Raw genomic sequence first — 12,108 nt, forward strand, 5'->3', positions numbered from 1 at the left:
TTTTGTATTGAAGGTCCATTTTGGACCTCGAGTTTGACGTTTACAGCCTTTGCATTTGATCGAACTCCTCCTAGGGATTTCGATTGATCGACTTCAAACTCGGTCAGTCTGATCATAAGGCATGTCTGATTTAAAGTTATCAAATTGGTGACTGTATGAGCTTGCTGAAGGGGGGTTACCAGGGGTCAAAGTTCAGCTACTCGCCATGAAACACGAAACTCTTATATTTCCTATATAAAAACACATAGAGGGACCAAACGTTCAGTGATTGATCGTCATCGGGTGTCCTAAAATACCCTGTGGTGAAATTATTTTTTTAAGTAGGCCACGCCCCCTGAGAACAGGAAGTGTCATGTTTTACTGTGAACGGTCGCTATCTTAGCCCTTTGACCTAATCAACATGAAACTGTGTCCAGAGACAGAAAACATGTTGGTGTGTTGTGGATTCCAACCCCGGCCGGCTTTGACATAGCAGGTGGGCGTGGCGGCGAGGCGAAGTGACCTGTAACGCCGATGCCATACGTTTGCTTCTAGATTCCACATGTTTCGACCGAGCTGCACCAAACTTGGCCTGACTCATCCTGGTGTGATGCCTGACAATGCTATGTCATCATATTATGACGTCATCTAAGCCCCGCCCCCTCAGAATGAATTAGAGAGATCTTCTGTGTAATTACATAATAAACAGTCCATGTTCGTTGTTTGTAGGGCAATGCTGCCCTCTGCTGCCCACTGAAATAGTTTCATTATTTCAGTAATTCGACACCAGAGGGCAGCATTGCCCTACGGAATGAAAGTTCAATGTTGTAATGGAGGAAAAAATTAAATAATTAGTAATTCTAACACAAAAACTCACAGAGACACCAAACGTTCAGTGATTGATCATAATCGAGTGTCCAATAATATCCAATGGTCAAATGATGACATCACTTAGGCCCCGCCCCCTCGGAACAGGAAGTGCTATTTTATTACTTGGAAAGCTCTGTTTATGGCTCTCTTGACCTAATCAAGATGATTCGGATGATAAACTCTGTCAATGCTCGCTGCTGGCTGAACCGTGTGGGCGTGGCCAAATGGCGAATATCAGTCCCTCGCCATATACATACGTTTGGCTCTTATTCAGGCATAGATATTCCGATTGGCGCCAAACTGGATAGGTATGACCTTTGTTCACCTCTAAAGAGCCCGACGGGTTTGAAATGTAATTTGGTTCCACTGCGCCCCCTAAGTTAATACATGGGCTGTATCTCCTCGACGCATCGACCGATCTGCACCAGATTTTTTGACAGTCGTCGGGGAGCGCTGCCAAACGCATTCACGCATGTCGCCTGGTGGATGGGTGTGGAAAATGCGCGACAGCTTCTGCGGTGGCTAGCGGGCGGCGGTGCTGGAAACTGCGGCGGAGCTTCTGCGGTGGGGAGTTGGCTGCGGCTCTGGAAATCGTGCGAGAGCTTCTGCGGTGGCTGGAACCCCCGCGGTGGCCAATAGGCCGGAGCGGCGCTTGCTGCGAGGGCCGCCCGAGGCTGCTTGCAGCTTTAATTATTATTACGATTCTGCCCCCCCAAAGAGGCGCCTTTTTGGGGGCTTTATCATATTCAAAAACTCACCAAACTTGGCGGTGGCGACTAGAAAATTTAAAAATTTTGAATTTTAAGGTTGTCGCAAAAATCGCAAAAAAAATTGCTGAACGGCGGCAACTAGCAATTTTCTGTTGACACAATGGTATGAACGTACTTCATCGTAGAGACATGAAATTTGGTACACTTGTAGAGCTCACCAAAAGACTCAGAACTTACATTTAATGTTATAAGCCAACTATCACAGAAAGTCGGCCATTTTGTATTGAACGTCCATTTTTTACCTCGATTTTGACGTTTACAGCCTTCGTATTTGATCAAACTCCTCCTAGGGATTTCGATTGATCGACTTCAAACTCGGTCAGTCTGATCATAAGGCATGTTTGATTTAAAGTTATCAAATTGGTGAGTTTTGGAGCATGTTGAAGGGGGGTTAGCAGGGGTCAAAGTTCACCTACTCGCCATGAAACACGAAACTCTTATATTTCCTATATAAAAACACATAGAGGGACCAAACTTTCAGTGATTGATCGGCATCAGGTGCCCTACAATACCCTATGGTGAAATGATGACATCACTTAGGCCACGCCCCCTGAGAACAGGAAGTGTCATGTTTTACTGTGAACGGTCGCTATCTTAGCCCTTTGACCTAATCAACATGAAACTGTGTCCAGACACAGAAGACATGTTGGTGTGTTGTGGATTCCAACCCCGACCGGCTTTGACATAGCAGGTGGGCGTGGCGGTGTGGCGAAGTGACCTGTAACGCCGTTGCCATACGTTTGGCTCTGAATTCCACAATTTCGGGCCCAGCTGCTCCAAACTCACTAGGATGGATCCTTATCCACCCACCGACAGGAATTCATAACAAAATGTGATGGGCGGGGCATAATTTCTCTATAGCGACCCCTAGAGTATTTTAAATGAACAGCCCTAAGCCATGCTTTAACCTAGAATTACGAAACTTGGTACACATGTGTATCTTGTCAGGACGTACAAAAAAGTCTATTACAGCCATGGTCGAAACCCAACAGGAAGTCGGCCATTTTAGATTGAAGTTCATTGGACCTCGAGTTTGACGTTTACAGCCTTTGCATTTGATCGAACTCCTCCTAGGGATTTCGATTGATCGGCTTCAAACTCGGTCAGTCTGATCATAAGGCGTGTTTAATTTAAAGTTATCAAATTGGTGACTGTCTGAGATTGCTGAAGGGGGGTTACCAGGGGTCAAAGTTCACCTACTCGCCATGAAACACGAAACTCTTATATTTCCTATATAAAAACACATAGAGGGACCAAACTTTCAGTGATTGATCGTCATCAGGTGGTCTACAATACCATATGGTCAAATGATGACATCACTTAGGCCACGCCCCCTGAGAACAGGAAGTGTCATGTTTTACTGTGAACGGTCGCTCTCTTAGCCCTTTGACCTAATCAACATGAAACTGTGTCCAGACACAGAAGACATGTTGGTGTGTTGAGGATTCCAACCCCGACCGGCTTTGAGATAGCAGCTGGGCGTGGCGGCGTGGCGAAGTGACCTGTAACGCCGATGCCATACGTTTGCTTCTAGATTCCACATGTTTCGACCGAGCTGCACCAAACTTGGCTTGAGTGATCCTGGAGGCTTGCCCGTCAATCCTACGTCATCACATTATGACGTCATCTAAGCCCCGCCCCCTCGGAACCGGAAGTGCCGTTTTTTTCCTTGGAAAGCTCTGTTTATGGCTCTCTTGACCTAATCAAGTTGATTCTGTGTTGGATGACAGATAGGAAGTTGATCTCGCTTGCTTTAAAGTGCCAAGAGTTTTCAATGGCGGCAACGCCGTTCGTATACGTTTGCCTCTACATTCCACATATTTTGACCGAGCCGCATCAAACTTGACCTGAGTGATTCTGGTGGGATGCCCGTCGATCCTACGTCATCATATTATGACGTCATCTAAGCCCCGCCCCCTCGGAACCGGAAGTGCCGTTTTTTTCCTTGGAAAGCTCCGTTTATGGCTCTCTTGACCTAATCAAGATGATTCGGATGATAAGCTCTGTCAATGCTCGCTGCTGGCTGAACCGTGTGGGCGTGGCCACATGGCCAATATCAGTCCCTCGCCATATGCATACGTTTGGCTCTTATTCACGCATAGATCATCCGATTGACGCCAAACTGGATATGTATGACCTTTGTTCACCTCTAAAGAGCCCAACGAGGTTGAGATGTAATTTGGCTCCACTGCGCCCCCTAAGTTAATACATCGGCTGTATCTCCTCGACGCATCGACCGATCTGCACCAGATTTTTTGACAGTCGTCGGGGAGCGCCGCCGAACGCATTCAGGCGTGTCGCCTGGTAGACGGGCGTGGAAAATGCGCGACAGCTTCTGCGGTGGCTAGCGGGCGGCGGTGCTGGAAACTGCGGCAGAGCTTCTGCGGTGGGGAGTTGGCTGCGGCTCCGGAAACCGAGCGAGAGCTTCTGCGGTGGCCGGAACCCCCGCGGTGGCCAATAGGCCGGAGCGGCGCTTGCTGCGAGGGCCGCCCGAGGCTGCTCGCAGCTTTAATTATTATTACGATTCTTCCCACCTCTTCGTGTGCCTTTTTGGGGGCTTTATCATATTCAAAAACTCACCAAACTTGGCGGTCGCGACTAGAAAATTTAAAAATTTTGAATTTTAAGGTTGTCGCAAAAATCGCAAGAAAAATTGCTCAATGGCGGCAACTAGCAATTTTCTGTTGACACAATGGTATGAACGTATTTCATCGTAGAGACATGAAATTTGGTACACTTGTAGAGCTCCCCAAAAGACTCAGAACTTACATTTAATGTTATTAGCCAACTATCACAGGAAGTCGGCCATTTTGTCTTGAACGTCCATTTTTTTCCTCGATTTTGACGTTTACAGCCTTCGTATTTGATCGAACTCCTCCTAGGGATTTCGATTGATCGACTTCAAACTCGGTCAGTCTGATCATAAGGCATGTTTGATTTAAAGTTATCAAATTGGTGAGTTTTGGAGCATGTTGAAGGGGGGTTAGCAGGGGTCAAAGTTCACCTACTCGCCATGAAACACGAAACTCTTATATTTCCTATAAAAAAACACATAGAGGGACCAAACTTTCAGTGATTGATCGGCATCGGATGTCCTAAAATACCCTGTGGTGAAATGATGACATCACTTAAGCCACGCCCCCTGAGAACAGGAAGTGTCATGTTTTACTGTGAACGGTCGCTATCTTAGCCCTTTGACCTAATCAACATGAAACTGTGTCCAGAGACAGAAGACATGTTGGTGTGTTGAGTAATCCAACCCCGACCGGCTACGATGAAGCAGGTGGGCGTGGCGGCGTTGCGAACGCCGTCGAATTTCGTTTGGCTCTGAATTCCACAATTTCGGGCCCAGCTGCTCCAAACTCACTAGGATGGATCCTTATCCACCCTCCGACAGGAATTCATAACAAAATTTGGTGGGCGTGGCCTAATTTCTCTATAGCGACCCCTAGAGTATTTTAAATGAACAGCCCCAGGCCATGCTTTATCCTAGAATTACGAAACTTGGTACATATGTGTATCTTGTCAGGACGTACAAAAAAGTCTATTAGAGCCATGGTCGAAACCCAACAGGAAGTCGGCCATTTTGTATTGAAGGTCCATTTTGGACCTCGAGTTTGACGTTTACAGCCTTTGCATTTGATCGAACTCCTCCTAGGGATTTCGATTGATCGGCTTCAAACTCGGTCAGTCTGATCATAAGGCATGTCTGATTTAAAGTTATCAAATTGGTGACTGTATGAGCTTGCTGAAGGGGGGTTAGCAGGGGTCAAAGTTCACCTACTCGCCATGAAACACGAAACTCTTATATTTCCTATTAAAAAACACATAGAGGGACCAAACTTTCTGGGATTGATCGTTATGGGGTTACCTAAAATACCCTGTGGTGAAATTTTTTTTTTACGTAGGCCACGCCCCCTGAGAACAGGAAGTGTCATGTTTTACTTTGAACGGTCGTTATCTTAGCCCTTTGACCTAATCAACATGAAACTGTGTCCAGAGACAGAAGACATGTTGGTGTGTTGTGGATTCAAGCCCTGACCGGCTGCGATGAAGCAGCTGTGTGCGGCGGCATGGCGAAGTGACCTGTAACGCCGATGCCATACGTTTGCTTCTAGATTCCACATGTTTCGACCGAGCTGCACCAAACTTGGCCTGACTCATCCTGTTGTGATGCCTGACAATGCTATGTCATCATATTATGACGTCATCTAAGCCCCGCCCCCTCGGAACCGGAAGTGCCGTTTTTTTCCTTGGAAAGCTCTGTTTATGGCTCTCTTGACCTAATCAAGTTGATTCTGTGTTGGATGACAGATAGGAAGTTGATCTCGCTTGCTTTAAAGTGCCAAGAGTTTTCAATGGCGGCAACGCCGTTCGTATACGTTTGCCTCTACATTCCACATATTTTGACCGAGCTGCATCAAACTTGGCCTGAGTGATCCTGGTGGGATTGCCGTCGATCCTACGTCATCATATTATGACGTCATCTAAGCCCCGCCCCCTCGGAACAGGAAGTGCCGTTTTTTTTCCTTGGATAGCTCTGTTTATGGCTCTCTTGACCTAATCAAGATGATTCGGATGATAAACTCTGTCAATGCTCGCTGCTGGCTGAACCGTGTGGGCGTGGCCAAATGGCGAATATCAGTCCCTCGCCATATGCATACGTTTGGCTCTTATTCACGCATGGATCATCCGATTGGCACCAAACTGGATATGTATGACCTTTGTTCACCTCTATAGAGCCCAACTAGGTTGAAATGTAATTTGACTCCACTGCGCCCCCTAAGTTGATACATGGGCCGTATCTCCTCGAGGCATCGACCGATCTGCACCAGATTTTTTGACAGTCGTCGGGGAGCGCCGCCGAACGCATTCACGCATGTCGCCCGGTGGACGGGCAGGGTAAATGCGCGACGGCTCTTGCGGCGGCTAGCGGGCGGCGGTGCTGGAAACTGCGGCTGAGCTTCCGCGGTGGGGAGCGGGCTGCGGCTCTGGAAATCGTGCGAGACCTTCTGCGGTGGCCGGAACCCCCGCGGTGGCCAATAGGCCGGAGCGGCGCTTGCTGCGAGGGCCGCCCGAGGCTGCTTGCAGCTTTAATTAGGCCCGAGCAGCAAAGCGCTGCGAAGGCCTATTGTATCTGTACTGTTTATTATTATTATTATTATTCTGCCCCCCCAAAGAGGAGCCTTTTTGGGGGCTTTATCATATTCAAAAACTCACCAAACTTGGCGGAAGCGACTAGGCGGTTTAAAAATTTTGAATTTTAAGGTCGCCGCAAAAATCGCAAAAAAAATTGCTCAACGGCAGCAACTAGCAATTTTCAACAGACCCATTGCTATTCACTTACTTCATCGTAGAGACTTGAAATTCGGTACAGTTGTAGAGCTCACTAAGACGCTCAGAATTTACAAGTAATGTCATAGTGCAACTATCACAGAAAGTCGGCCATTTTGTATTGAACGTCCATTTTTTTCCTCGATTTTGACGTTTACAGCCTTCGTATTTGATCGAACTCCTCCTAGGGATTTCGATTGATCGGCTTCAAACTCGGTCAGTCTGATCATAAGGCATGTCTGATTTAAAGTTATCAAATTGGTGAGTTTTGGAGCATGTTGAAGGGGGGTTACCAGGGGTCAAAGTTCACCTACACGCCATGAAACAAAAACCTCTTATATTTCCTATACAAAAACACATAGAGGGACCAAACTTTCAGTGATTGATCGTCATCGGGTGTCCTAAAATACCCTGCAGTGAAATTTTTTTTTTACGTAGGCCACGCCCCCTGAGAGCAGGAAGTGTAATGTTTTACTGTGAACGGTCGCTATCTTAGCCCTTTGACCTAATCAACATGAAACTGTGTCCAGAGACAGAAGACATGTTGGTGTGTTGTGGATTCCAACCCCGACCGGCTGCGATGAAGCAGGTGGGCGTGGCGGCGTTGCGAACGCCATCGAATTTCGTTTGGCTCTGAATTCAACAGTTTCGGGGTGAGCTGCTCCAAACTCACTAGGATGGATCCTTATCCATCCCCGAACAGGAATCCATAGCGATATTTGGTGGGCGTGGCCTAATTTTTCTATAGCGACCCCTAGAGTATTTTAAATGAACAGCCCCAAGCCATGCTTAAACCTAGAATTACGAAACTTGGTACACATGTGTATCTTGTCGGGACGTACAAAAAAGTCTCTTAGAGCCATGCTCTAAACCCAACAGGAAGTCGGCCATTTTGTATTGAAGGTCCATTCTGGACCTCGAGTTTGACGTTTACAGCCTTTGCATTTGATCGAACTCCTCCTAGGGATTTCGATTGATCGGCTTCAAACTCGGTCAGTCTGATCATAAGGCATGTCTGATTTAAAGTTATCAAATTGGTGACTGTATGAGCTTGCTGAAGGGGGGTTACCAGGGGTCAAAGTTCACCTACTCGCCATGAAACACGAAACTCTTATATTTCCTATTAAAAAACACATAGAGGGACCAAACTTTCTGGGATTGATCGTTATGGGGTTACCTAAAATACCCTGTGGTGAAATTATTTTTTTACGTAGGCCACGCCCCCTGAGAACAGGAAGTGTCATGTTTTACTGTGAACGGTCGTTATCTTAGCCCTTTGACCTAATCAACATGAAACTGTGTCCAGAGACAGAAGACATGTTGGTGTGTTGTGGATTCCAACCCCGACCGGCTGCGATGAAGCAGGTGGGCGTGGCGGCGTTGCGAACGCCATCGAATTTCGTTTGGCTCTGAATTCCACAGTTTCGGGGTGAGCTGCTCCAAACTCACTAGGATGGATCCTTATCCATCCCCGAACAGGAATCCATAGCGAAATTTGGTGGGCGTGGCCTAATTTCTCTACATCTCCCCCTGGAATATTTTAAAAAATCAGCCCCAAGCCATGCTTTATCCTAGAATTACGAAACTTGGTACACATGTGTATCTTGTCAGGACGTACAAAAAAGTCTCTTGGAGCCATGCTCTAAACCCAACAGGAAGTCGGCCATTTTAGATTGAAGTTCATTTGACCTCGATTTTGACATTTAGAGCCTTCGTATTTGATCGAATTCCTGCTAGGGATTTCGATTGATCGGCTTCAAACTCGGTCAGTCTGATCATAAGGCATGTCTGATTTAAAGTTATCAATATGGTGAGTTTTGGAGCATGTTGAAGCGGGGTTAGCAGGGCTCAAAGTTCCCCTGTGATCGACTGTGTAATATGTAATTACAAAGGGGATCCTTTATCATTCCGTAGTGCAATGCTGCCCTCTGGTGTCGAATTACTGAAATTACTGAAATAGTTTCATTATTTCAGTAATTCGACACCAGAGGGCAGCATTGCCCTACGGAAAGACAGAGTTCAATTTTGTAATGTAGGAAAAAATTAAAAATTTGTAATTCTACTGTGAACGGTCGATAGCTTCTGCACCAAACTTTGCACGAGTGACCCTGGCGGGACCCTGACGACCCTATGTCATCATATTATGACGTCATCTAAGCCCCGCCCCCTCAGAACCGGAAGTGCCGTTTTTTTCCTTGGAAAGCTCCGTTTATGGCTCTCTTGACCTAATCAAGGTGATTCGGATGATAAACTCTGTCAATGCTCGCTGCTGGCTGAACCGTGTGGGCGTGGCCAAATGGCGAATATCAGTCCCTCGCCATATGCATACGTTTGGCTCTAATTCACGCATGGATCATCCGATTGGCACCAAACTGGATATGTATGATCTTTGTTCACCTCTAAAGAGCCCGACGGGTTTGAGATGTAATTTGACTCCACTGCGCCCCCTAAGGTAATACATCGGCCGTATCTCCTCGACGCATGGACCGATCTGCACCAGATTTTTTGACAGTCGTCGGGGAGCGCCGCCGAACGCATTCACGCGTGTCGCCCGGTGGACGGGCGGAGAAAATGCGCGACAGCTACTGCGGCGGCTAGCGGGCGGCGGTGCTAGAAACTGCGGCGGAGCTTCTGCGGTGGGGAGCGGGCTGCGGCTCTGGAAACCGAGCGAGAGCTTCTGCGGTGGCCGGAACCCCCGCGGTGGCCAATAGGCCGGAGCGGCGCTTGCTGCGAGGGCCGCCCGAGGCTGCTTGCAGCTTTAATTAGGCCCGAGCAGCAAAGCGCTGCGAAGGCCTATTGTATCTGTACTGTTTATTATTATTATTATTATTATTATTCTGCCCCCCCAAAGAGGAGCCTTTTTGGGGGCTTTATCATATTCAAAAACTCACCAAACTTGGCGGAAGCGACTAGGCGGTTTAAAAATTTTGAATTTTAAGGTCGCCGCAAAAATCGCAAAAAAAATTGCTCAACGGCAGCAACTAGCAATTTTCAACAGACCCATTGCTATTCACTTACTTCATCGTAGAGACTTGAAATTCGGTACAGTTGTAGAGCTCACTAAGACGCTCAGAATTTACAAGTAATGTCATAGTGCAACTATCACAGGAAGTCGGCCATTTTGTATTGAACGTCCATTTTTTTCCTCGATTTTGACGTTTACAGCCTTCGTATTTGATCGAACTCCTCCTAGGGATTTCGATTGATCGGCTTCAAACTCGGTCAGTCTGATCATAAGGCATGTCTGATTTAAAGTTATCAAATTGGTGAGTTTTGGAGCATGTTGAAGGGGGGTTAGCAGGGGTCAAAGTTCACCTACACGCCATGAAACAGAAAACTCTTATATTTCCTATACAAAAACACATAGAGGGACCAAACTTTCAGTGATTGGTCGTCATCGGGTGTCCTAAGATACCCTGTGGTGAAATTTTTTTTTTACGTAGGCCACGCCCCCTGAGAGCAGGAAGTGTAATGTTTTACTGTGAACGGTCGCTATCTTAGCCCTTTGACCTAATCAACATGAAACTGTGTCCAGAGACAGAAGACATGTTGGTGTGTTGTGGATTCCAACCCCGACCGGCTGCGATGAAGCAGGTGGGCGTGGCGGCGTTGCGAACGCCATCGAATTTCGTTTGGCTCTAAATTCCACAGTTTCGGGGTGAGCTGCTCCAAACTCACTAGGATGGATCCTTATCCATCCCCGAACAGGAATCCATAGCGATATTTGGTGGGCGTGGCCTAATTTTTCTATAGCGACCCCTAGAGTATTTTAAATGAACAGCCCCAAGCCATGCTTAAACCTAGAATTACGAAACTTGGTACACATGTGTATCATGTCAGGACGTACAAAAAAGTCTCTTGGAGCCATGCTCTAAACCCAACAGGAAGTCGGCCATTTTGTATTGAAGGTCCATTTTGGACCTCGAGTTTGACGTTTACAGCCTTTGCATTTGATCGAACTCCTCCTAGGGATTTCGATTGATCGACTTCAAACTCGGTCAGTCTGATCATAAGGCATGTCTGATTTAAAGTTATCAAATTGGTGACTGTATGAGCTTGCTGAAGGGGGGTTACCAGGGGTCAAAGTTCAGCTACTCGCCATGAAACACGAAACTCTTATATTTCCTATATAAAAACACATAGAGGGACCAAACGTTCAGTGATTGATCGTCATCGGGTGTCCTAAAATACCCTGTGGTGAAATTATTTTTTTAAGTAGGCCACGCCCCCTGAGAACAGGAAGTGTCATGTTTTACTGTGAACGGTCGCTATCTTAGCCCTTTGACCTAATCAACATGAAACTGTGTCCAGAGACAGAAGACATGTTGGTGTGTTGTGGATTCAAGCCCTGACCGGCTGCGATGAAGCAGCTGGGTGTGGCGGCGTGGCGAAGTGACCTGTAACGCCGATGCCATACGTTTGCTTCTAGATTCCACATGTTTCGACCGAGCTGCACCAAACTTGGCCTCAGTGATGCTGTTGTGATGCCTGACAATGCTATGTCATCATATTATGACGTCATCTAAGCCCCGCCCCCTCAGAATGAATTAGAGAGATCTTCTGTGTAATTACATAATAAACAGTACATGTTCGTCGTTTGTAGGGCAATGCTGCCCTCTGCTGGCCACTGAAATAGTTTCATTATTTCAGTAATTCGACACCAGAGGGCAGCATTGCCCTGCAGATGAAATTCTTCGATTTTGTAATACACAGGAAAAAATAAAAAATTGGTATTTCTAACACAAAAAGTCACAGAGACTCCAAACTTTCAGTGATTGATCGTCATCAGGTGGCCTACAATACCATATGGTCAAATGATGACATCACGTAGGCCACGCCCCCTGAGAACAGGAAGTGTCATGTTTTACTGTGAACGGTCGCTCTCTTAGCCCTTTGACCTAATCAACATGAACCTGTGTCCAGAGACAGAAGACATGTTGGTGTGTTGAGGTTTCCAACCCTGACCGGCTTTGAGATAGCAGCTGGTCGTGGCGGCGTGGCGAAGTGACCTGTAACGCCGATGCCATACTTTTGCTTCTAGATTCCACATGTTTCGACCGAGCTGCACCAAACTTGGCTTGAGTGATGCTGGTGTGATGTCTGAAAATTCTATGTCATCAGATTATGACGTCATCTAAGCCCCGCCCCCTCAGAA

The sequence above is a fragment of the Xiphophorus maculatus genome, chromosome 16, assembly GCF_002775205.1.
Source record: "Xiphophorus maculatus strain JP 163 A chromosome 16, X_maculatus-5.0-male, whole genome shotgun sequence".
NCBI lineage: Eukaryota > Metazoa > Chordata > Actinopteri > Cyprinodontiformes > Poeciliidae > Xiphophorus > Xiphophorus maculatus.